Source organism: Amphiura filiformis, chromosome 7, assembly GCF_039555335.1.
Source record: "Amphiura filiformis chromosome 7, Afil_fr2py, whole genome shotgun sequence".
NCBI lineage: Eukaryota > Metazoa > Echinodermata > Ophiuroidea > Amphilepidida > Amphiuridae > Amphiura > Amphiura filiformis.
Window position 1 is genome coordinate 15,798,717 of NC_092634.1, and position 24,233 is coordinate 15,822,949.

At 36.7% G+C, this 24,233-nt stretch overlaps 1 long non-coding RNA gene across 1 annotated transcript; it reads left to right on the plus strand.

The window, feature by feature from the left end:
• The first annotated feature begins 2,621 nt into the window (after positions 1–2,621).
• Positions 2,622–24,224, plus strand: LOC140156799 (uncharacterized). Its single transcript, XR_011859593.1, has 3 exons — positions 2,622–2,712; positions 12,784–12,911; positions 24,208–24,224. It is a non-coding gene; the product is annotated as an uncharacterized lncRNA (long non-coding RNA).
• Positions 24,225–24,233: the final 9 nt, after the last annotated feature.

Below are 24,233 nucleotides of genomic sequence, written 5' to 3' on the forward strand. Positions count from 1 at the left end.
GAGTAAATATGATGTAATAAATAAAATAAATAAATCACGTAATTGATACACCCCTTACCAATTCCTGAACCCCTATACCATAAACGAATGTTACTGTGGCCATTACGTAACTCGGAAGATCTGCCCAAGTTCAACTATGATACACCAATCACGTAATTGATATACCCCTACCATTTCCTGAACCCCTATACCACAAACAAGTGTTACTGTGTCCATTATGTAACTAGGAAAATCTGCCCAAGCTTTTAAAGACATACCATTATATTTTTAGGGAACATAAACTTGTAATCGGGCAAATCAGAGTTTGCTCCTAAACACACAAAAGACACGCTGTAGTTGATAAGCTTTTTCAAGTTTCACTAAGTACACAAGTCACTTTGTAAAATGACGTGTTGTTTCGTTATTAATAGTGCAAACTCTTTGAATTCACAGAATAACCCCCCTGCATATACCCGTGTACCATTTCCTGAAGCTTTCACCATAAACGAATGTCACTATGCCCATTACGTCACTCGGAAGATCTGCGTAACTTATAAAAGACATACCATTATATTTTTAGGGAAACATAAAATTGTAATCTGGCAAATCAAAAGTGTTCCTAAATTACACACAAAAGACACCATTATAATTGGTAAGGCCCTGTCAAGTTTCACTAAGTTTCACTACGGGCACTACAGTCACTTTATAAAATGGCGTGTCGTTTTGTTTTTAATCAGAGTATAGTGCAAACTTTTGAATTCACGACTGAATAATATAGTATAACCCCTTCAAAATCTGGTGGTCTCACCTTACACGCCTAGTTAACCTCCACTTAGACTGTTAATACATACTACAAACCGGCCAACCCTTGCACATACTATTAAAAAGACAAACTATGTTTATTCTCTTTCTCAGTCATGTACTGCCATACAAAACAAACTCATAAAAATACAGAATGTGCATGCGCCTAACCTACAATTTTCGATCTCATTTGAGCTCGATGATCGTAATGTATTTTGAATGGTGTATCAACGAAAGTTGAGGCATATCACCTAATCGTATGCAAGTCATTTCAGTGAAATTAAATAGGGAAGCATCGCCTGCGGGCGCTGCTTCAAAAAAAAACCTACTGTCTGTTCAATTAGCTTAGATTCTTGAATTTGTAAGATATTCGAAAAAATAAAAACTTGTGGCCAAATTCATCAAAGAAAAGTGTTAGCACAGCCTTAGACCTAACGTGATTTATACTTTTCAAATTCCAAAGTTCAATTTAAAACCCCATTTCTTTTCAATTTTGCCTCATTTTAGGCAGTTACTTGGGTCCACCAAAAGGGTTCGCGACCTTTTACAAATCGAGTGGGACGGTCCATTCTCAATTTACGGCATAGACCCTATCCAATTTAGCAAAACAATCTGTCCACCAACCTGTCCTGCCATTTCAATTGTTATACCGTTCCGGTTATTGGATAGGTTCTATAGGTGATGATGGTCCACCGGTTTTGTTACACAAAATTATATGGCACTATTACGTTTTATGCATAACATTATTCTGAGCAATATTTTTTCCTAAACAATGACATAAAAATTATGGATTTCGTTCTTATTTCAACTTTGTTTAATACCACCGTTCCTTCCCAAGAATATCAGCATTGGCTTGACATTTTCAGATACAGTGACTTTACAAGAATTGTTTTCTGTAACCTAATTTTTATAAATAATATTTTCTTGTACAAAAGTTCTTTTGTTTCACAATGTTTTCAGTTTGTATTCAACAAACAAAACGAAATAACAAATTGAAAATAAATGTGTAGTTTTATAATAGGCCTATAGGCCTACACCTTCTCAGACCCATTCTCAGAACCATTCGCAAAATAAATAAATAAATAAATAAATAAATAAATAAATAAATAAATAAATAAATAAATAAATAAATAAATAAATAAATGAATACACAATGAATGTATTTATATAAGCTGGGCCTATTTTAGAAAGCCTTAGTTCATAAATAATAACGTAATGTTTCAACAGTTAATTAGGCATACTGGCAAATATTTTGCCTGATGCGAATGGTCGAATAAATACTAACTCTGCGCATTGTGACATTCGTCCCCATTGCTTTTTGGTACCCGACGTTCTACGGCTTTTTATATAAATATCGCGGGAAAAGACCAAAATTGAAAAGAAATGGGGTTTTAAATTGAACTTTAGAATTTGAAAAGTATAAATCACGTTAGGTCTAAGGCTGTGCTAACACTTTTCTTTGATGATTTTGACCACAATTTTTTATTTTTTCAAATATCTTAAAATTTTTAGAATTTAAGCTAATTGAACAGACAGTAGTCTCCTCAGCGGCAGCAAGTTTCTTTCAACTGATTTGGTCCCCAACAATTAATCACCTTTATGGAACTGAAATTTGGCTCAGTCATTACTCACTTTAGCCTATTTGCTTTAAAACGGTTATGGATGGTTGCTGAAATTTATTACCCATGCAGTTGGCAGTGTGCCGGTCTAAAAGCCCTGGATAACCATGAAATGCCTCTGTTCTTTCAAAATAAGTCATCTCGTGCTTTGGACACTCAGACTCAGGTTGAATTTTGAAATCAGTGGTTGGGGTACACAATTTGATTAGAAGCAGAGTACATGTATGTCGTGAAACTTGGATAATGGCTCACCGCAAGGATTCGCAGCTCTTGTACTTAATGTTTCTCCTGTTATCGAATGTACAGGTTAAAGGTAAGCATTGCCTGAAATATCGGGTTTAAAAAAATTACTCTCTATCAATTAATGTAAAAAAGTGAATTTTCAATAATTCACCCTGAGAGAAATGGAATGGGGTGAATTGAATTATTTCCAGAGTGAAATATGCTTAAGGGATCTGGAATGAGCGTTTTGAGCGTTTCGACAGTATTTTTTTGTGTGAGTGAGAACACATCAGACATATGGAATTGCATTCTGAATACGAAGAATGTCTTTCTGATATCAAATAATTTTCATTTTATGAAATTCACGATATAATACAAATTTTATGACAAATTATAAAAATGGATATTTTTCACATTTTTCTCGAAGTAAATTTAATAAATTCAATGACATATTCTTAAAGTATATGTAGCTGGGAGGAAAAGCCGACGATCAATTGAAAATTTTGACCTTTCATATTGAAGATTTTTTCCCAAAAAGACCTAATTTTTATTTTTGTGTTTTGGGAAAAAAATCCGTATCTTCAATAAGAAAGGTCAAAATTTTCAATTGATCGTCGGCTTTTCATCCCACCTACATACACTTTAAGTATAAGTCATCAGATTTATAAAGTTTACTTCGAGTACTGTTAAATATCAAAATATCAATTTTAATCATTTGCCATAAAATGTGTATTACATTGCAATTTCAAAAATCAAAATTATTTAATATCAGAAGGACATTCTTCGTATTCAGAATGCAATTCGATATGTCTGATGTGCTTTAATGTCCCACAATAAATACTATCCAAACGTTCATAGCCCACCCCTTAAAAGCGCGAGCAAGAAGAAACAGTATAGCTATTGGGGTGATCAATAAGAGCTATTTTTTATAGACGTTTACCAAAGAAGATCGAAACTTTGATTGGTAGCAGAGTAGCATAACAGAATAACATAAAGTACTCTATTCAGTCAACAACCTGGACAACAGATTCTTTTGTTCTGCTTAGTCGCGCTAAAAGTCGATCGATACATGTTAAAATCAGCACAATTCAGAGATACACCTTTTTGCTGTGAAATTAATTTTCTCGGTCAAATATAAAGCAATAATTTTTTTTTTCTTCAGTAATGTCAGTTAAAAACTTGGTGCTTGGATATACATTTAAAAAAAAAAAATCCTGGTGTTAAAATTAAGCATCAAATTGTGTCTTTTAGTGTGATATTTTTGATTTTTATAGGCCTTGAATTCGCCTGCGAGCTTTTTACGGAATTCATGTTTTAGCGTCTCAAACTAATATAGTTTGCTAAAGAAAGATATTTCCCACCCCTGTAAAGCACATCGTGTGGGTCTATATGTTATAGTTTTGTCAGAATTTCCGTTTTTGTTTTACCCTTTTCCCCTTCATGCTCCGAAAATGTCTAACTCAGTACTTTTATCTCGAGAGCAACCAGCAGAAATAGTCGATATTTCCTTTGTTGTTTATCCAGGTCAATTTTCCATTGAAAGCAAATTGCCCGACCAGCGATTTGGTAGCCCAAATCCCCAATTGAGTGTTCTGGTTAAACGTGATCAGTAGGAGCGCTATAGGCCTGGGAATTTCTTTGCTATATTGAAGTTCTAGCAACACTGTAGCCATGCCGGTATTCCTATTAAACCCAGGGATATCGATCCACAATGCTAGTACTAGCCTTATAGATTTCACGCGTTGATTTTGAAAAATGGTCAGCCGGCAGTAAAACTGGTGAAATGAAAACGCAAATTCTGACAAAACTATGATATATCGCTCACGGTGATGTGCGTTAGAAAGTTGGGAAAAATCCTTCATTAGCGAACTATCTTACTTTGAAAAGCTAAAAGGTTGATCCAAAAAAAGGCTCGCGGGCAGAGTTTAAGCCTATCAAAATCGAAAATCTTACACTAAATGACTAAATTTCACGCCTAAGTTTAACACTAGAATTTGAAAAAAAAAAAAATACAGTATCAAGCACTACAATTTTTCCTGACATTTACTGAAAAAATGAAAATGATTGCTTTTCATTTTGGCCGAGAAAATTAATTTTACATCGAAAAGGTGTAACTAAAAATTTAGCTCATTTCAACACCAAATTCGATCGTTTGTATTGCCTCATTAAATGACTGAGTGAGCCTTGCATAACAAAAGAATCGGTTGTCCAGGATGCTAACTGTATTTGGATAATCAATAACAGAGATTGTTTTTACTCTAGATCGATATATACATTGATTGGAAAAAAAAAAAAAAAAATAGCAGCATAGGCTTGATAATATTTTGATTAGAATATGTGACCAGCTCCAACAAAACCCGGAACAAGTCGCCAGGCATGTTTTTGATTTTTATTGTCTAAATCAATATATTTTTGAAAAATAATACTTTGATGTTTTGCAAAAGTTCATTATACAAATCATATACTTTGAAAACATGCTTAATTTATTGTTGTTAATAAGTTATGTACATTTTACAAAAGTGTTGTTGTTTCAGCCCTCTTTACAACATAACTCAAGAACCACATGACCCACAAAATATTTCTGTGATATTTGAATTCTTCTACACGCTCGAAAGGAAATGAGCAATGCAATTTTTGCCAAAGCTCACTACCATTCGCAAGATGTTGTGAACTACCAAATCGCAACACTTTAAAATAGTGTATTACCTTAAGGGGGAATAATATCCTGATTTTCATCAGTACCCCTCTTCTTTTTTTTCTTGCAAATTTATGAACTACATAAATATGTTCATCATCTCATGTCCTAAACTTATAAAATATCTCTACCTACAAAGTGATTTTCAACCATTTTAGTATATCATGTTTGCCCTATATACTTTTTTGTTTACCTGTTACTATGGGATTATAGTAACTCAGTATGTGTGCCTCACTCATAACAAAACATAATTTATTCTTTTCAAATAGTACTTGAATAGAATAAATTATATCATTTGTTATACCATCTTCAGACTTGTGATCAACTATATCTCTTCCTCAATGATTGACAATGAATGGTATAGCAAATTTTATACTATCATGTCTCTATCATGTGTTGTTTGGAAAAGAGATTTCTATAAGGTTATAGGTCATCATAGGTCAGGTTATATGTCACCTGGTTGAGGTCAAATTTTACCCCATTTTGTATACACATGTGATATATCAACATAGCTACAATGAGGCATCAATTTTGATATTTGGTCTAGTTTGTCTTTTTTCTGGATATATAATGCTATGATGGACAGAATAACATTTGTTGGGAATGGATGTAAATGGTGAGTACAATTTAGATTGGTTTGTCCAATCCATTTCAACTAGACAAAGGTAAAATTGGTACCAAAATCACAAAAATGAAGCTTACGAAAATCTACCTAATCTGATGGTTTAGGTGAAGAGAAATGCAATTTTTTCAACATAACTGTAGTTTGGTTGTGAAACCTTTTACCTATGGCTTAATTAGGTTTCAGTGAAATAATGTCGCTAGTTAAAAATACAAAATATAGCTTAACATTGAAAATAGAAGCATTTTAACCACTTCGTTTGTTGATAGGTGTGGAGCACTGAAAATTACCAAGTTCATGAAGTCATCAAGAACCATTTATTCCCATTTTACATATCAACATTATTTCTCTAATGCGTTTGCAACATATATCCAAAATTTTAACGAAATCCGTTGATAGTATGCTTTCCAAAATGAAGTGAATTTAAAACATTGGTGATGTACCACCTTTCGGCTTTTACTTGTAAAAGCATGTAAGCTACATTGATACCGATGCCACCAATAGAACGAGAAGATTTGCCCCTTCATTTTGCATACTACTTTGTCCAATTTTTCTCTCATTTCTTCACAAAATACAAAAAAATGCGAAAAAAATTCAATGGATGTAGTACCCCGTTAAATATGACATTCCCATAAAAAAGAATCAAATTTTGGGGAATTCTTAATTTCATGGTATTTGACCTTGGGACTGAGTGGACTTTCAAATCCTTGAAAGTACTTATTAAAAAGAGGTTTATTTAATCAATAATTGACAGTCAGCCAACATCTATCAACTATACAAAATTTTGTGGGATAAATAAATTTTGCGGGAAAATTATTTTTTGGGGAAATTATCGCGTATCGTACGACGAGGGCCATTCAGGGCGCATTACACCAAATCACTGCGCGAAAGGTGCAATGGTGATGAGTTCCGATTAAAAGTATGGCTACTGGAGACAATGTGGTGTCCTTGTGGATCATGTTCTTCGTGAGGTCAGCATGATCTGATTTAAATGAAAGATGCTAACCTGTTAATGACTAAAATAGATATGGAATTATAAGCCTACAAATCGATTTTCCGTGTTTATAGTGACGTAAAAAGTCCGGATAGGCCTATAGCCTATAGGGCTATAATAGGCCTGATTTATTAAAGAAAAGTTTCTGGGATAATAATTTTTCTGGGAAAACTATTTTTTCTGGGAAAACTATTTTTTCTGGGAAAACTTATTTTTTCTGGGATAAATATTTTTTCTAGGATAAATATTTTTTGTGGGATAAATGTTTTCTGGGATAAATATTTGTTCTGGGATAAATGTTTTTCTGGGATAAATATTTTTTCTGGGAAAACTTTTTTTTGGGATAAATATTTTTTCTGGGAAAATTATTTTTTCTGGGAAAATTATTTTTCTGGGAAAATTATTTTTCTGGGATAAATATTTTTCTAGGATATATATTTTTTGTGGGATAAATATTTTTCTGGGATAAATATTTTTCTAGGATAAATATTTTTTGTGGGCTAAATATTTTTCTGGGATAAATTTTTTTTCTGGGAAATTTTTTTTTTTTTTCTGGGAAAAATATTTTTATTTCTGGGAAAAATATTTTTATTTCTGGGAAAATATTGGCCCTCATGGTACACCTAATCCTAATCGATATAGCTACAAACTGACATAAGGGAATTCTCCAATTCTTTTCGCATATTTGAAGACCAATGTTCGATAAGCACTAAAATCACCTATCATTATTGTTTTCTTCACTTTTGAGAAATTGCATTTGAGACCAAATTTTAAACAGTTGCCGTGATGCCCTTTTGAAATATTACAAATTGCCGTGTCGCCTCGCCTTTTCAATGGAAATAAAAGGCAACTATCAACTTGCCCTATGTTGCCGTGACCCTTCAGATCCTTAATTCGAGGGCTGATTGGGTGTTTTAAATACGTAACGCATAAAGGTTTTGGCATCATTGAATGGCTGCCTTGTGCTGTTATATGCTTAGTTTCTATAATAATAATTATTATTTTCTTTATTCATTGCTTTCTTTTCCTTCGGACCCTTGCCTTTGAAATTTCAAGGGTCTTCACCAATTTTAAGGGTCCGACCCTGGACCATTGCCTTTGAAATTTCAAGATAGAGAATTAGCTACAGCGATCACGGTATGTAGATTATACAAAATTGAAAATCCGGGTTGAAATCTTGATGGGAAACTAAAATGAAAGTGTACTCAGGGAGCTGGACGTATTATGTGAACCAGAGTTTCCAGTTGAACAGCAAAACTAGGATTTTCTGCTCTTTGCTTGGTTCAATTTTACGGGTCACGCGGACCCGTATCGTAGGAAATTTGCGGGTCCGCGCCTACTTTTCACGGATATTTGACGCAAGGACGCGCCTTATTTCGAGTGCTGCTCACTTGCCCCCGGCTTTTAAAATGGATATTCGTGATTACGAAACCCATTTGACTTTATTTAATAGACCTATATGATAATAACCTACTGCGAAGTAGTTAATTAAATAGAAAGTGACAGATAGACCTATAGACGAATCCAATTTCACGCATACCTACACCTCAATGGTAGCCATAGCTGGGTCCCCGTTGGCTCCATCCAACCTAAAATGTGAAATGAAGCGGCCATAGCAGGGATTTTAAACAGCATTCCATCACCCGTGTTGCATGTAGACAAAAGAATGATGAACGTTTATAACACAATACAACATATAACATCGATTTTAAGCGGTTTAAGGGGACCCAGTAATGGCGGAATGAATTCTGACCATCACTTGGCTCGTTGGATTCATCTATACCTGGTCATGCTGGTAGCCATGGCACGTTGTTACGGGCAATCGATTAGCAATTCTATTGAATTTATTTAAATGAGGCGCCTAAATTAAGATGGGTGTTAAATAATCGTACATCGACGGTAAAGTGTGCTTTTGTGTGCTGGCGAAGACTCAAGTCACACCGTGGGTCGTATGTCAACAAAAGGTACCTCACTCAAGTGGGCGCTCTCACATGACACTCTTTTGATCACTTATTGACAGTAGCCTGCCTTGTAAAGCGTTATACGCTGTCAGGTTAGTTACCGATTTAATGGCGGAACCCTTTTGTCCTGAACAAAAGATATCTCTCGATGAATAGCTTGTCGGTAAATCAAATCGGCACAAAGGAACAATGCGTTGCGTAATCTATTGTGCCTCCACGAATATGTTAGCTCCACGAATATGATCCTTTTTGTTTGTAAGAAATCATTGTAATAAAGCAACATTGAGGCGTAAAATTTGACTTCATTCATACTCGCGGTTCATGGATTGTCCATCGAAATGCGTGTGAGATTAACCGTATAAAAATTAGATTGGGATTTGCCTTTTTTTTTTTGCGCGGTATATATGCATGTCTACGTTGAAATTTACATTTTTTACTGGGTCACGACGATTCATGTATCGCGCCTAATTTCAACAACCAAAAAGTCTCATTTTGAAAGTAAAGTCATGATATATGGATGCAGTGCAGTGGTCCGTAACCCTAGAACTACGATGGGGGCCCTAAGAATTTTATCCGTGACCATTTAATTTCAAGCGCTTCGCCATCTTGTGACCAGATCAGATGTTAGTCTTTGTTTTTGCTATGTAACTTGAACAATTACAGTGATTTTAAAGCAGCCTTTTCAGAAACAAATAGTTCCACGTCGTATTTCCATGCATCGCCCAGGCATATTAGTGTTATATAACCATATGGCCACAAGAATAAGTTAATGTCAGGCCCCTTTTTAGGACTTGTTCGTGTTGCATTTTAATTTATGTGTGCTTGCGATCTTCGTTCATGCTTCATTCTTTTTTAAACAGTTGCAGGCCTTCCACATTGTTGGCAAATTGTTATTTTCTTGCAAAAAGGGTCAGCCTAGGAAATAATATCAAACTTTTATAAATCAATCATCAATGTTGGACAAACATTGACTTGACAATTACTTGATTACTTGATTTGTGGCATATAGAATATGGAATTCTCTACCTGCCCAAATTCCAGCCATTAGATCGAGGGCCAGCTTTAGCAGGGAGGTTAATCGCTTTCTGGGTGCATCCTCGTCAGCAGCTTCTAAATGATTTATTTGTCTCTGCTGTTAATGCCCAGTTATGCCATGTCGTAAAAAAATATATAGGTAAGACCTGTACATGTACAATATTCTGTGGTTTTGAATTCTTATTTTTTAGTTATTGTTGTCACAATACGCATCCTGTTGGAAATACCTGAAATATTGTTTCAAACTAAAATATTGTGCAATTTATTGTTCGATAAGTTGAAAAAAGCAAATAGTCAGTATTTCGAAGATGGTTCACTAGATATAGTGCCCTGAAAACACCCTTTCAAAATTTGTGACCCGTTTTACGGTACCGTACAATTGTCAGCCTTTATTATATATTGTGTAACGATTCAGAAATGCCTATGGATCCTCCTATTCCAATGTTGATTTTTCTATAGCAATTTCCGTATAATAACCATCAGTAATCATGGTAATGTACCGAGCCTATTGGGAAACGGTATGTAACACAGACTAAGTAGGGTTGGGAAAAACGACGATACACTATTTCGAATGTTCAGTTTTCGCGAAGCGCGGGATTCGCGTCACAGCGTCACAGCGTCACAAGGGGATATCTGGGTACCGGGTGAGGTGTCCCCTAATTTGATTTTATTCGGTACTCAGAAATGACGATGTTCACATATAAATAGACAATTAACAATAATATAAGATGTACACATTTTTAAAAACAACACATTAAGATGATAAAACATTATAAAAACATTATAAAACAGCAGAGCACCAAGGATAGCCCAAAAAGCTTTTCAAAAGAAAAGCTTATTTCCATTGGGGTCCTTAAACATATGAGGGGAGGGGGAATGCAAAGAACACTGAAGACAAAAAAAATACAGTTCAAATTTCAGGAACATACAAACATTAAAAATGGTAAAAATCAACGAAGTAGCAGGAGCAAAAGGTGATGTAGCAGCCACTCAGGCGACCAAAAGTGTTCAATTGAGTTGAGGTCTGGGCTGATGATAGGTGTCATGTGCCCTGAGTAATTTAATTTGATGATTTATCTCTGTGTACAATTAAAATCTATTTAATGAGACATTTTAGGATTCCTTTCTTGCATCAACTTGATCAAAAACAAGTTGAATCATTTCTAATTTTGGATTATATGGGAATTCCCCTGATATTATAAAGTGAAGATACCACGGGATTCCCCTCGGGAGGTAATGAGATGTGAGGGGTTGATGTTGTAATTAAGACTTGGGAATTTCCCAGACTGCAGAATAGTGTGAAGGTAGTAATAGCCTATTGATAGAATGGGGTTTTTCCCAATGCTTGATATGTAAGAAAATGTGGACACAATTGTTGTCACAGTTTATGGTGTTGATCTGGGCTGGCTGGCTAATGTGCTTGCAGTTCAATTCCTTCAAGGAAAGGAAATTGCAAACCAGAAATATTTTGTGTGGTCAAAGTACTACTATTTGCCAGTGTTGTCGGAGAAGGTCTGGAATGCGTCGAAGAACCTACTTCTTCCAGGAGGGGAAAATATATTCGTCTGTCGACTTGCTGAAGTCTGGTGTTACGTTTAGAGGGCAGCACAAGGAGATAGCGCAAGGAGAAAGCAACGCCATATTTGTGTGAGGATTTTAAGCGCAAGGATATTTATCAATGCAAGTGCAAAGGACTTCGCTGATTTTCGCAGGGCAAGAGAATAAGGATATACATCAGCCGTCAAGAACATTATAAGAACTCTTTATGATCACCAAGAAGAAGAATGCTGGCTAAGTACTAAATAGTTAAAGAGTGATTATATTTGATTATTGTATATGTGCATTTGTTGTCATATATTGTACCAACCAAAACTTGCTTTCAATTAAAGACTTAGATTTTGTTAGCTTAAACAGACAGTGTATTTGTGTTGTGCATGCGTGTGAGTTCGGGAAAAAGGTGATTTTGGCCTTGAGTCAAGTACGACTCGTAACATAGGCCATTCCATTCTCTCTACTCCCATATTCCGTTGGTAGTCGTTGACTACCCTGGCTTTAAAGGGGCGAGCGTTAATCTAGGAGGATTGCATCGGGTCTCAGATTGTGAAGGCATGGGATTGTAGCTTGCTGCATAGAATAATGGTCAATTTGGCACATTCTGTTTTAGAACCCACTACATTCACAAGACGTTTACTCAGACGTGAAAAGGTGATTGTTTCAAATTTGGTGTCAGTGTAAAGGGTAATAAAATAGCTATCCATTGATATGCAACACGATATGTCACAAATAATCTGAGATATAGATGCTTGAAAGAAGAAAAAATCCAAACCATTTTTGAGGAGTTTATTAAAGTTATTAAATTCTTGACTGTTTTACAGAAATTTCAGGTTTCCATCTTAATAAATCAAAAATTAACCTAAGTGCAGATTGGATTGGCGCAAGTAAAAGTTTGAAAAATGTGTCACGGGTTTCTCAGGATTTATGATAGAATGAAACATATGATAATTTACTTCATTGATGTTATCGATAGAAGTGATTATTATTATTCATAAACTACATGTATTTGATATGACACTAATTATACCCAGCAAACACACAATTGTTTGGAATAGGTTATAAACGTGTTGTAAAAATGTCGAATTAAATTATTATAAAGATCATTTCAAAAACATTTTATTTGAAAAACACTACTGCCAATTTTCCTTCATTCTTATTATGTTAGAATGTTTTGGATCAAGTTTTCACAAAATATTTCTGAATGTTATTAAAACAATTCATACCCTTTATATAACGCAACATAATTATATGGAAAGAAGAATGCGTTTGAATTTGAATACTTGTGGTTGGTTTTGTTTCAGCTTTTTTTCTGCCATATGGAAGTGGTATAGACAACGATCTAAGCGCTTGTGATGATTGCGTAAACGGACCTGTCGACTTCAGTCCACAAATATTTTACTACTACGGGGACCAATACAGCTCACTTTGGGTTCGTATATTTATAAATACTTCATTCTATGTTCCTTGCTTCGTTTTCCTCCTCTCTCTCTCTCCACTTTCCCCTCTTCAGTAATAATAAAGTAAATTATATAGTATTTACTAGTGACGATCCGACGATGATTATGGCCGTAGCTAGTGTGGGCACGAGTCAGTAATAATAAAGTAATCATGGTAATTATAAAAGTAATAAAGTAAATTATTCCTCTCTGTTTCTTCTGTCTCAAAGTTTGTCATAAACTGTGTTTTTCCTTTGTGCATTTGCAGTCCCACGTGTATACTTTCTTTGCACCAGCTGTTAAGTTGATCTTCCATATCCTTCACCGATGTTGTTGTTAACTTAAAGGCAACGTCATCTGCAAATCTAAGATCTGTTAACATCTCCCCGTCAATGTTGATTCCTTCTCTCTCTAGGTTGGACTTTTTGAAAACCTCTTCCAGTGCTGCTGTGCAAATCTTTGGTGATAATGCATCTCCCTGTCTCTCCTCTCTCTATTCTCACCTCCTTGGAAACATCATTATCTATGTGTATTGTGGCGATGACATGTGTATATATATCTTCTAGGATGCAGATGTAATTTTCATTTATTCCGATCTTCCTCAGTGCATCAAACATATCCGTATGCTCTATGGAGTCGAATGCTTTCTGGTAGTCTATAAAACCAAGACATAAATCAATGTAAATCGAGCTGGTATTCAGTTGATTTATTGCCTGTAGGTGATCTGTGGTTGATTTTGGCCTAACGTAGCTTTTAATCTGATTTGGATGATTTTCGTGAATATCTTATACACATGAGAAAGAAGGCTGATTGGGTGGTATTTTTTTATTTCTTCCTTGTCTTCCTTTTTGTGAAGTAAAATAATTTTAGCTTCTTTCCATTTCTTTGATTTCTTCTTTGTTTCCAGTATTTGATTGTAACATTTTGTGAGCTGTAGTATTGCCTCTTCTCCCCCGGCTTTGATTATGTCACTTGCAACTTCATCAATGCCTGGTGTCTTGTTGTCCTTCATTTGTCTTAAGGCCTCTTCTACCTCATTCTGTAGAATTGGAGGTAACTTGCATTGTAACAACGCTTGTATTAGTGTCTTTTGGTTTGCCTTTCTCTTGAGATTTTGTTGAAGTATACAGTAGTATATTCACCAGAGGGGGTTCCCATGCACCGAGTGCTTTTTTTCTAACATACATTTTTGTAATCCTGAAGGTGTCTAGTAAATGAATTTTGATGTTCCCAAAATTAAATATTGTCCCATGGGGTTGATTTGGCGGCCATCTTGGATTCCGACAAAATTCAATTAAATTGACATAACTTTTGAACCAGACATCATAGGAAGACAAATGACCCCATTTTTCGGGATAATGTGGACATGAGCAATCAATTAAAAGGGTTATTTTCATGATTTAAACATGTTGGATACATTAAATGCAAAATATTATGTCCCATGGCGACCATTTGGCGGCCATCTTGGATTCCGACAAATTTCAATGAAATTGACATAACTTTTGAACTAGACATCATAGGAAGACAAATGACCCCATTTTTCGGGATAATGTGGACATGAGCAATCAATTAAAAGGGTTATTTTCATGATTTAAACATGTTGGATACATTAAAATGCAAAATATTACTAAAAATATTATCTTCGAGGCATACTCGTATGTATATAATAGGAGCTCTTTTTGGTACATTGAGAAGGATATTTTGATGTTATTGATTTATTTACTATTTTCTCTTCTAGGTGCATGACTTAACTTATTATTAGCTAGAACTGGTGTTAGTGAACTAAAAATCGTAGCATAGTTATAGTGAAGTGGTGGATAATCATGCCAAAACGCAAGGGTGATAAAGGTACTGAGTCATACTCACTGCAGAATCGTCCTCCTGTAAATTGTATTTTACATGTGAGTGGTATTGAGCATCTAGATTTTACGCCGCTCAGTAAAGTAAGGGGCTCTGCCACTGACAAGCTGGCTCAGCTACATGACATTCGCGACAAAAGACACATTGAACATCATGATTCACCCTATCGCATGGATGATGTCTGTAATCACATTCCGGAAAGTCTTGCTGGTGTAGATTTAGAAACAATTGGATATCATAGAGGCTGCTACCAAAACTTTACTGAAAATCAATATCGTTTGAAATGTAGTGCAGGAACTAAGGAAGCTTCAACATCACAATCCTCTCGTAACCGTAAGTTACCATTATCAACGTCCGTGCGACTGTTCGCTCCAGAATGTATCTTTTGTGAAAGACTGGAAATGAAAGTGTCTGGAAAGACTGAGAGATGCATCAAATTCCCAGCATTCAAGGACAAAGACGGAGCATTTATGGAGCCTAATTGGAAACAGATTGAGCCTTGGGCACTAGAACTAGGACTATATCGTCTACATAGCATGGTGCAAGGTGAGGACCTGTTTGCAAGAGAGCGAATTTCCACTATTCCTGTCGCGATTCTTTCAACACGAAGTACACAACTTACCTTCGTGATGAAGCGAAACGACAATTGAAACAGAGCAGGATCGTAAAGCTGCTGCACATCTGCTGGCATTCACTGTTGTCCTTGATTTCATTAAAGACCGAGTTGTTGGGCAGAAGGAGGTTATGTTACTTACATCGCTGAGTCTTCTGTACAATCATACGAGAGTTTGAAAGAAGTGGCTTCCCCAATCCAGAGTACAGAAGTGACAAGCTGAAGGTCCGACTTGAGAACCATAATATTCATGACTCGATCACCTTTGCCAAGTTTTATCCGGGTGACAAAGGCTATATCACATAAGTATAAGGATGTGGCCCTGTTTCTTCTACCAAACTACCAAAGCACATGCTGCACTAGTATCGGGCACCTCTATAGAAGCAAACAACTCACCACTATCTTCAGTAAGCTGGGTCACTGTGAGACATGCAACTTCGCCTTAGGAACTAGAGACAGTGCTGGCTAAGGTTTCCACATAATACTCCGCAGATTATTACCAGCAAGGGAAACGACGTGTTTCATCTCGTATGGGACAATCTAAACAAAACAATGACGAATATCCATGGCTAAAATGTTGTGAACAGCACTGGTGGGATAATGATACAAGATGTGAAACCCGGGTTTGATACCACTAACCAGGATCGAACTCTCTCTCTCTCTACGCGCGGAGCAAGGTGCGCTCCCTAAAGGTAGATACACCCGAGACCATGGCTCCTGATCCTGTTCACATCTGTGGAAGCTATTGGGAGCAGCAACCTGTCCCAGGGTTTGGTGGCTGATCTCATTACCAGTGGCTCCCTACGTAGTGTATGGACAGAGAAGGCATATGAAAAAGCACTGTTCTGCCTCTAAACAGTCAGTGAAGCCGGTGAAGCGCTTGTTAATTGAGCGATTCATCGAGGAGGAGAACGTTGAGGTGACCAACCCCAAGACCTTGCTGAATCTCGTACAGACATGTACTCCTCGTGAGACCCTCGACCTCGCTTTACAGGACCCCTCCACTTTTACCATGCTTGTGAAGTATGTCACATATGAAGACAAGGACATACTCCTGACCTTGGATGGTGGCATCCTCTGACCACTTTAGAAGCTCCTTGAAAGTCGAGTATTCGGTGAAGGGGTGATGGATAGGGGTGAAATAGTCGATAGTTGACTTTCTTTGGGGTTTCACACCGGTAGCTGAGAGGAAGCCACCAATCCCTGGGACAGGCTGCTTATCCCCACTGTTTCCCGTGTAAATGAACAGAGACGATATTCTTGATGCATGTTGAGTACAATTCGCTATTTATCATGGGCGGAGTGAACACGGTTCCCTCAGGAAATTTGGGCCCGACTTGACTACAGATATGAACAGAAGCCATGGTCTCGGGTATATCTACGCTCGTAGAGAGGGAGAATCCGATCCTGGTTAGTTAGTGGTATCAAACCCGGGTTTCACATCTTGTATCATTATCCCACCAGTGCTGTTCACCACGTTTGACCCATGAATATTCATCATTGTTTTGTTTAGATTGTCCCATTCGAGATGAAATACATCCTTTCCTCGCCGGTAATGATCTGCGGAGTAAGGGATGTGGAAACCTCATTAAGATCCTTGGCTAGCATTGTCTCAAGTTCCAAGGCGAAGTTATATGTCTCAGTGTCACAGTTATATCCAGCTTACTGAGAATAGTGGCAAGTTGTTTGCTTCTGTAGAGGTGCCGGATGATAGTGCAGAGCAGTATGTGCTTTGGTAGTTTCCAGTCACCGCGTCTGCGACAGAGATGATGCCGCTGTAGACCAGGTTGTTGGTGATATACCCTTTGTCACCTAGATGAAATTTGGCATAGGCGATCGAGTTATGGATAATGTGGTTCTCAAGTAGGACCGTCAGCTTCTCATTCGCCTCTCTTGCAAAGATGTCCTCACCTAGCACCATGCTATGTAGACGATGTAGTCCTAGTTCTAGTGCCCGAGGCTCAATCTGTTTCCAAGTAGGCTCCTTAAATGCTCCGTCTTTGTCCTTGAATACTGGGAATTTGATGCGTCTCTCAGTCTTTCCAGACACTTTAATTTCCAGTCTTTCACAAAAGATACATTCTGAGGGAACAGTCGCACGAAAGTTGATAATTGTAATTTACGGTTACGAGAGGATTGTGATGTTGAAGCTTCCTTAGTTCCTGCACTACATTTCAAACGATATTGATTTTCAGTAAGTTTTGTAGCAGCCTCGATGATATCCAATTGTTTCTATATAAATCTACACCAGCAAGACTCTCCGGAATGTGATTACAGACATCATCCATGCGATAGGGTGAATCATCAATATCCTTCTCAATGTACCAAAAAGAGCTCCTATTATATACAGACGAGTATGCCTTGAAGATACTATTTTTAGTAATATTTTGCATTTTAATGTATCCAACATGTTTAAATCATGAAAATAACCCTTTTAATTGATTGCTCATGTCCACAAAATCCCGAAAAATGGGGTCATTTGTCTTCTAATGATGTCTAGTTCAAAAGTTATGTCAATTTCATTGAATTTTGTCGGAATCCAAGATGGCTGCCAAATGAACGCCATGGGACATAATATTTAGCATTTTAATGTATCCAACATGTTTAAATCATGAAAATAAACCTTTTAATTGATTGCTCATGTCCACATTATCCCGAAAAATGGGGTCATTTGTCTTCCTATGATGTCTAGTTCAAAAAGTTATGTCAATTTCATTGAATTTTGTCGGAATCCAAGATGGCTGCCAAATGAACGCCATGGGACATAATATTTTGCATTTTAATGTATCCAACATGTTTAAATCATGAAAATAAACCTTTTAATTGATTGCTCATGTCCACATTATCCCGAAAAATGGGGTCATTTGTCTTCCTATGATGTCTAGTTCAAAAGTTATGTCAATTTCATTGAATTTTGTCGGAATCCAAGATGGCTGCCAAATGAACGCCATGGGACATAATATTTTGCATTTTAATGTATCCAACATGTTTAAATCATGAAAATAAACCTTTAATTGATTGCTCATGTCCACATTATCCCGAAAAATGGGTCATTTGTCTTCCTATGATGTCTAGTTCAAAAGTTATGTCAATTTCATTGAATTTTGTCGGAATCCAAGATGGCCAAATGAACCCCATGGGACAATATTTAATTTTGGGAACATCAAAATTTATTTACTAGACACCTTCAGGATTACAAAACTGTAAGTTAGAACTAGATATCCTCAGAAGGCTGCAGAAGTCCAGCCGTGACCTTGAAGTGACCTTCTATGACTTGAAAAAGATTTGGAACACAATTGCCTTTTCATAAAAAAAAAATGTTGGCATTACGTTTGATAACAATCTACCTAATAAAATAATTTGACCTTTGTTGACCTCTGATGACCTTGAAATGACCTCCATTTTGTTTTAAATCATATCAATACTACATATTCTAATTTAGATTTAAAATGGACGAATTTTGAATTTGACCCATTTTGACCTTTTGGTTGACCTCTGGTGACCTTGAAATGACCTCCATCATATTTTGAATCCTATCGTGATTACATATACTAATTTTCGTTTGAATTGGGCAAATTTCAAAATGTTACCTTTTGACCCCAAAACAGACCCCTCCCCATGTTCAAGCCAAATCTGATTATAACCCTACATGCACCCAATGCTATAGTCATTTTGGCATTATTCTGATGATCACAGCACTTATATGCAGGAAAAAGTGAACTTTAAGGTGATTTTCAGTAATCAACCCTATTTTACCCCTTCATGACCTTGAACTCAAAATCCGTGTTTACCCTATAGACACCAGCTAATGTCAGTGCATATGTGTCAATCTCATCTCTGTACTATGTAATCTGTAGGAAAGGAAGCATTTTGAAAGTATTTGGTTATGTGCAGAAAAAAATCCCTTAATGACCTTTGACCCCAAATCTGTGTTAACCCCATAGACTCCAACTATAGTCGATGCCGATGACCAAGTTTCATTGCGCTACCATGTAATCTGTAAAAGAAGAAGCATTTTTTGGTAAAAAATCGCATTTTTAGCCAAAATTACTCATGCGTGATATTTGACCCCAAATGGGTCATGTCAAATGTAAAGGCTGGGGTAGTGGAGCCTTTGCCCAAGTTTGGTTAGAATCGGTCAAATAATTAGGGAGCTAGAGCCAATTATGTCAAATGTTGACAGAAAGAAAGAAGCAGAAACCACTGATGTAAGAGTCCAGCCGTTGCTCGGCTGGACTAAAAAAAAAGCACTCGGTGCACGGGAACCCCCTCTGGTGACTATACTACAGGTCTTGGTAGAGCTCTGCACATATTTGCATAATTTCTGACCTGTCTGATGTAACAGTTCCATCTGTGTGCTTTAATTTATTAATTCTTGACTTTTTGCGGTCTTGTTTTTATAACAGTTGTTGGACCTTTTCCACTTTGCAAAATCTTGAGTATGCTTGCATGTTTTCTCTTTCTTGTTCGTTGTCTTCTCTTCTTCCTTACTGTTTTTACAATTTCAGCATATTCAATCTTCTCAGCTCTTGATTTGGTTATTATATTTCTCACAGCTTAATTTTCTTCTGGGGTCAAGGTCTTCAATAATGCTTTATCCTCCTCAGATTTGATTCCATCCTCTATTTTGATGGTGTATACTTGCTGCTTCCTCTAACAATGATGTAGTTAGGTGGTCATAGTTTGTATCCATCTTGTATCTATGTCTTGTATCTCCAGACCCGCAAAGTGGTTCTTCAACTTCAGTTGGAATTCCTTTTTCCTCTCTTTCAACTTTAGATTGTCAATTCTTTTCTTCTTTTTTATTATTGATGAATTTAAGCCTTGCAAGCTTAGTGTTGATGTACATTGTTGCCTGACCATTCTATGGTTACTAGCAATGTCTACCTTAGTGATAACGTCACAGTTATTCACAATTCCTTTTTTTTTTTTTTTTATAAAGTCTATCTGGTTCCTGGTTACTGCATTTGGACTTTCCCATGTCCAGAACCTCTTTGTTGGTTATCATGAGTTTTTGTTCTGTAGGCAAACTCAAGGAGCATTTCTCCTCGTCTATTCCTTTCTCCAACTCCGAATTTGCCCAAGATTGATTCTGCTCCATTTTGACATTCTCCAACCTTGGCGTTGAGATCACCCATAACAATTGTGTATTGCCTTTGTTGTCTTTAAGGGCAGAGTAATGGGAGAGAACATGGACCTTTTCGGGCTTCATTATTTAGTCCAGCCGAGCAACCATTATTATGTTTTGATGAATCCAGCTGTGTTATAAAATATTGGATCCAACACATAAATATATACAATGATAAAATTGATGTTTTACGCTAATATTTATTAGATTGTCTCGCTATGAGTTTTAAAATATTGGACTCGACTACGTCTCGTCCAATATTTTAAAACTCATAGCTCGACCAATAAATATGGGCTCAATTGATCCAATTTTATATCAGACTTGGGCAAAAAGCTCCACTACCCCAGCCTTTACATTCGACATGACCCATTTGAGGTCAAATGTAACGCATGAGTAATTCTGGCTAAAAATGCAAAAAAAAACAAAAATGCTTCTTGTTTTACAGATTACATGGTAGCGCAATGAGACTTGGTCATCGGCATCGACTATAGTTGGGGTCTATGGGAGTAAACACAGTTTTGGGGTCAAAGGGATTTTTTCTGCACATAACCAAATACTTCTTCTTTTCCTACAGATTACATAGTATAGAGATACGACTGACACATATGCACTGACATTAGCTGGTGTCTATAGGGTAAACACGGATTTTGAGCTCAAGGTCATCAAGGGGTAAAATAGGGTTGATTACTGAAAATCACCTTAAAGTTCACTTTTTCCTGCATATTAAGTGCTGTGATCATCAGAATAATGCCAAAATGACTATAGCATTGGGTGCATATAGGGTTATAATCAGATTTGGCTTGAACATGTCTGTTTTGTGGTCAAAAGGGGTAAAATTTTGAAATTTAGTATATGTAATCACGGTAGAATTCAAAATATGATGGCGGTCATTTCAAGGTCACCAGAGGTCAACCAAAGGTCAAATGGGGTCAAATTCCAAAAATTCGTCCAATTTAACTCCCTAAATTAGAATATGTAATATTGAGAGGGCGCACCACCAAATCACTCCACGATTTATGTAACAGTGAAATTCGGTTAAAATAGTCCACCGCTTATTTGAGCTTGTTTCGGCTTTATTTTCTAAACGTATAGTCAAATTTTGCCCATTTTCAGCTCATTTGCTTCCGACAAGTATATACATGAAGAATTCGGAGAAAAAGTCCCGATTTTTTATTTCAGAGTTGAAGTTCTGGCGCGAATTTGAACAACGTCCGGTTTCCAAAATTGAGTGATTTTTTAGGGTTAAATTTGCACAATTTTTCTTTGCGGCAAAATAACACAAAAAGTCGGTGGTTAGCAATATATTCCGTTAAAAGAATAATATTCTACACATGATCAGCTTTAATCTGATACCAAGCTTTATAGTTGAAATACGTAATTCAAGTGCCAAACGAGATCCAAATGTAGGCCTTTTACCGTGTATTTCAATGGGCGCGTTTAATGGTGGTGCGCTCCCTTGATATGATTTAAAACAAAAATGGAGGTCATTTCAAAAGGTCATCAGAGGTCAACAAAGGTCAAATTATTTTATTAGGTAGATTGTTATCAAACGTAATGCCAACATTTTTTACGAAAAGGCAATTGTGTTCCAAATCTTTTCAAGGTCATAAGAGGTCACTTCAAGGTCACGGCTGGACTTCGCAGCCTTCTGAGGATGCAATATATCTAGTTCTGAATTGTATGTCCAAAGTATATAAAACTATACATTTTTGGAAAGGAAATGAGTCAAGGAATCCCATGGTGACGTCAGATTTGTTCAAAATCTCAAGTTTTTGTAAAAATCACAAAAATTCACCTTTTTACCCCAATTTTTTGTGACAACATAGAAAAAAATCCGTTGTCAAAAGTGAACTCTGAGAAATCGACGTTTTAGTAAAAAAATGTCAAAATTATGCACAAAACGTCCTTAAATTTTAAAACGGTAAGACTTTCACACTTGTAAAGCTGTATCTGGTGCATGGTCTAAATATGCATCTTTTTGCACCAATGAATCTATAATCTCTGCTTTCAGTGCGCCAAAATTTAAAATAATTAAAAATCTAAGTGGCATTTTGACTGCAAATTTTTGTTTTGTTTACACCACATTTGCTGGCGTTAACAACATACCGAATGCGCCTTGACTGCGTTGGATATACGCGCAGAGTTGCGCCGCGTCACGCGACGCGAATCGCGCGCGTAATCACAATATTTCGCATTCGCGCATTTCTGACTCATTATTTCCCGCCAATTTACTAAGCTGTCTTGAGCCATGTGACTTTTTAGAGTTGAAAAGAGTGAAATAAATCAAGCAAAAATACGAATAAATATTAGCATGTTGTATTTTATCAGTTTCAAGTGAAAGAATACATCTTAGTGTTGATAAATTTCAAAAAATCTCAAATTCGGTCGTGGACGAATGTGTCTTCCATTACTCTGGCCCATTAATGGCTTTATCAATGTCTTCATAGAACTCCTACTTTACGTCTTCGTAGTCAGTGGTAGGGGAGCGTAAACCTGTATTACAAGCTTTCTGGCAAGTGAATATTTAAAGCTACCACCCTGTTTGAATAGCTTTTAGTTTCCTTTATATAACCTTTGAAATTGGGTGGATGAGGAAAAAAACCATGCGCCTCACTCATTATCATCTTGTATTTACGTTGTTTCTACATGTTCTGTTTTACCATGGTTTTTTTAAAAATTTTGTTCCTAAAATGGGGTTATAGCGCCTCAACCTCTCTCCAGTTGTATTAGTCGGACTCGTGCGCCTTTTGCCTGTCTTGTTTGCTTGCCAGACCAATAAGACCATGCTCCAGTTGTATTAGTCCCTTCTTCCCGAAACCCACTTGAAACCTTCAAGATTTTCCATTAGGTTTTCCAGCTTTTCTTCATCTTTCAACATTCTCATATTATATGTACACAGGTGAATTGTAGTCAGTTTTCCAGTTTCCATACTCCCTTCTACCTCACAGCTTCCTTTCGGCTTTGACTGTACGGTTTCATCCAAAGCATGCGCTCCTGAGCGGTCCCTGGATCTGTTGTTACAATTTCGGTTGCCCATTTCGGCCATGGGCTTTACGGCTCTCTTGTCAGACTTATCCATAATGCTTGAAGGGTATTTTGCCTTAAATCGACGCGCTGGCAGAGCGTGTTGACAATTGAGGTTTCTGTCAGGGTTACCTCCTTATTTACTTTCTTCTGTGGACAATCCTGGAGACTTAGGCTTGGTGTTCTTGAAGATGTCCTACAGCTGACAATGCCCTGTGACTTTCCAAACTGCTCCAACAGCCTTTCAGGTCACAGAATATTGCCCTAGAGCCCCTGTCTGTTAACTCTACTGCAAGGCAAAGCCGTAACAGGTGGTACGCGATTGACTTGCAATCTTCAATGAACGTGGGGTTGGTAATCTACAGAAAGGTGATTAGGAACAGGAGGACCGATGGAAATGCCTCTTGTGCCTACAACCTTATAATATATAGTAAGAAGAATAGCAAGGTAAGCAAAGGGTAGCTAGCATGAGAAAGGTAAGGGCATGCAGGGAGTAAGAGGGGTTATGTAAGGAGAGCAAAGCAAAGGTTGGAAGTGGTCATCATGCAGCCAGATAATCGCATCTTTACCACCTATAGAATAATAATAATCAGGAAGAAAAACACTTTGCAGCCGGACTATGCACGTACTGGCTACAATTATCATCATTTTTCTTTATTTTCAGGTCAATACTAATAATTGATTATACTG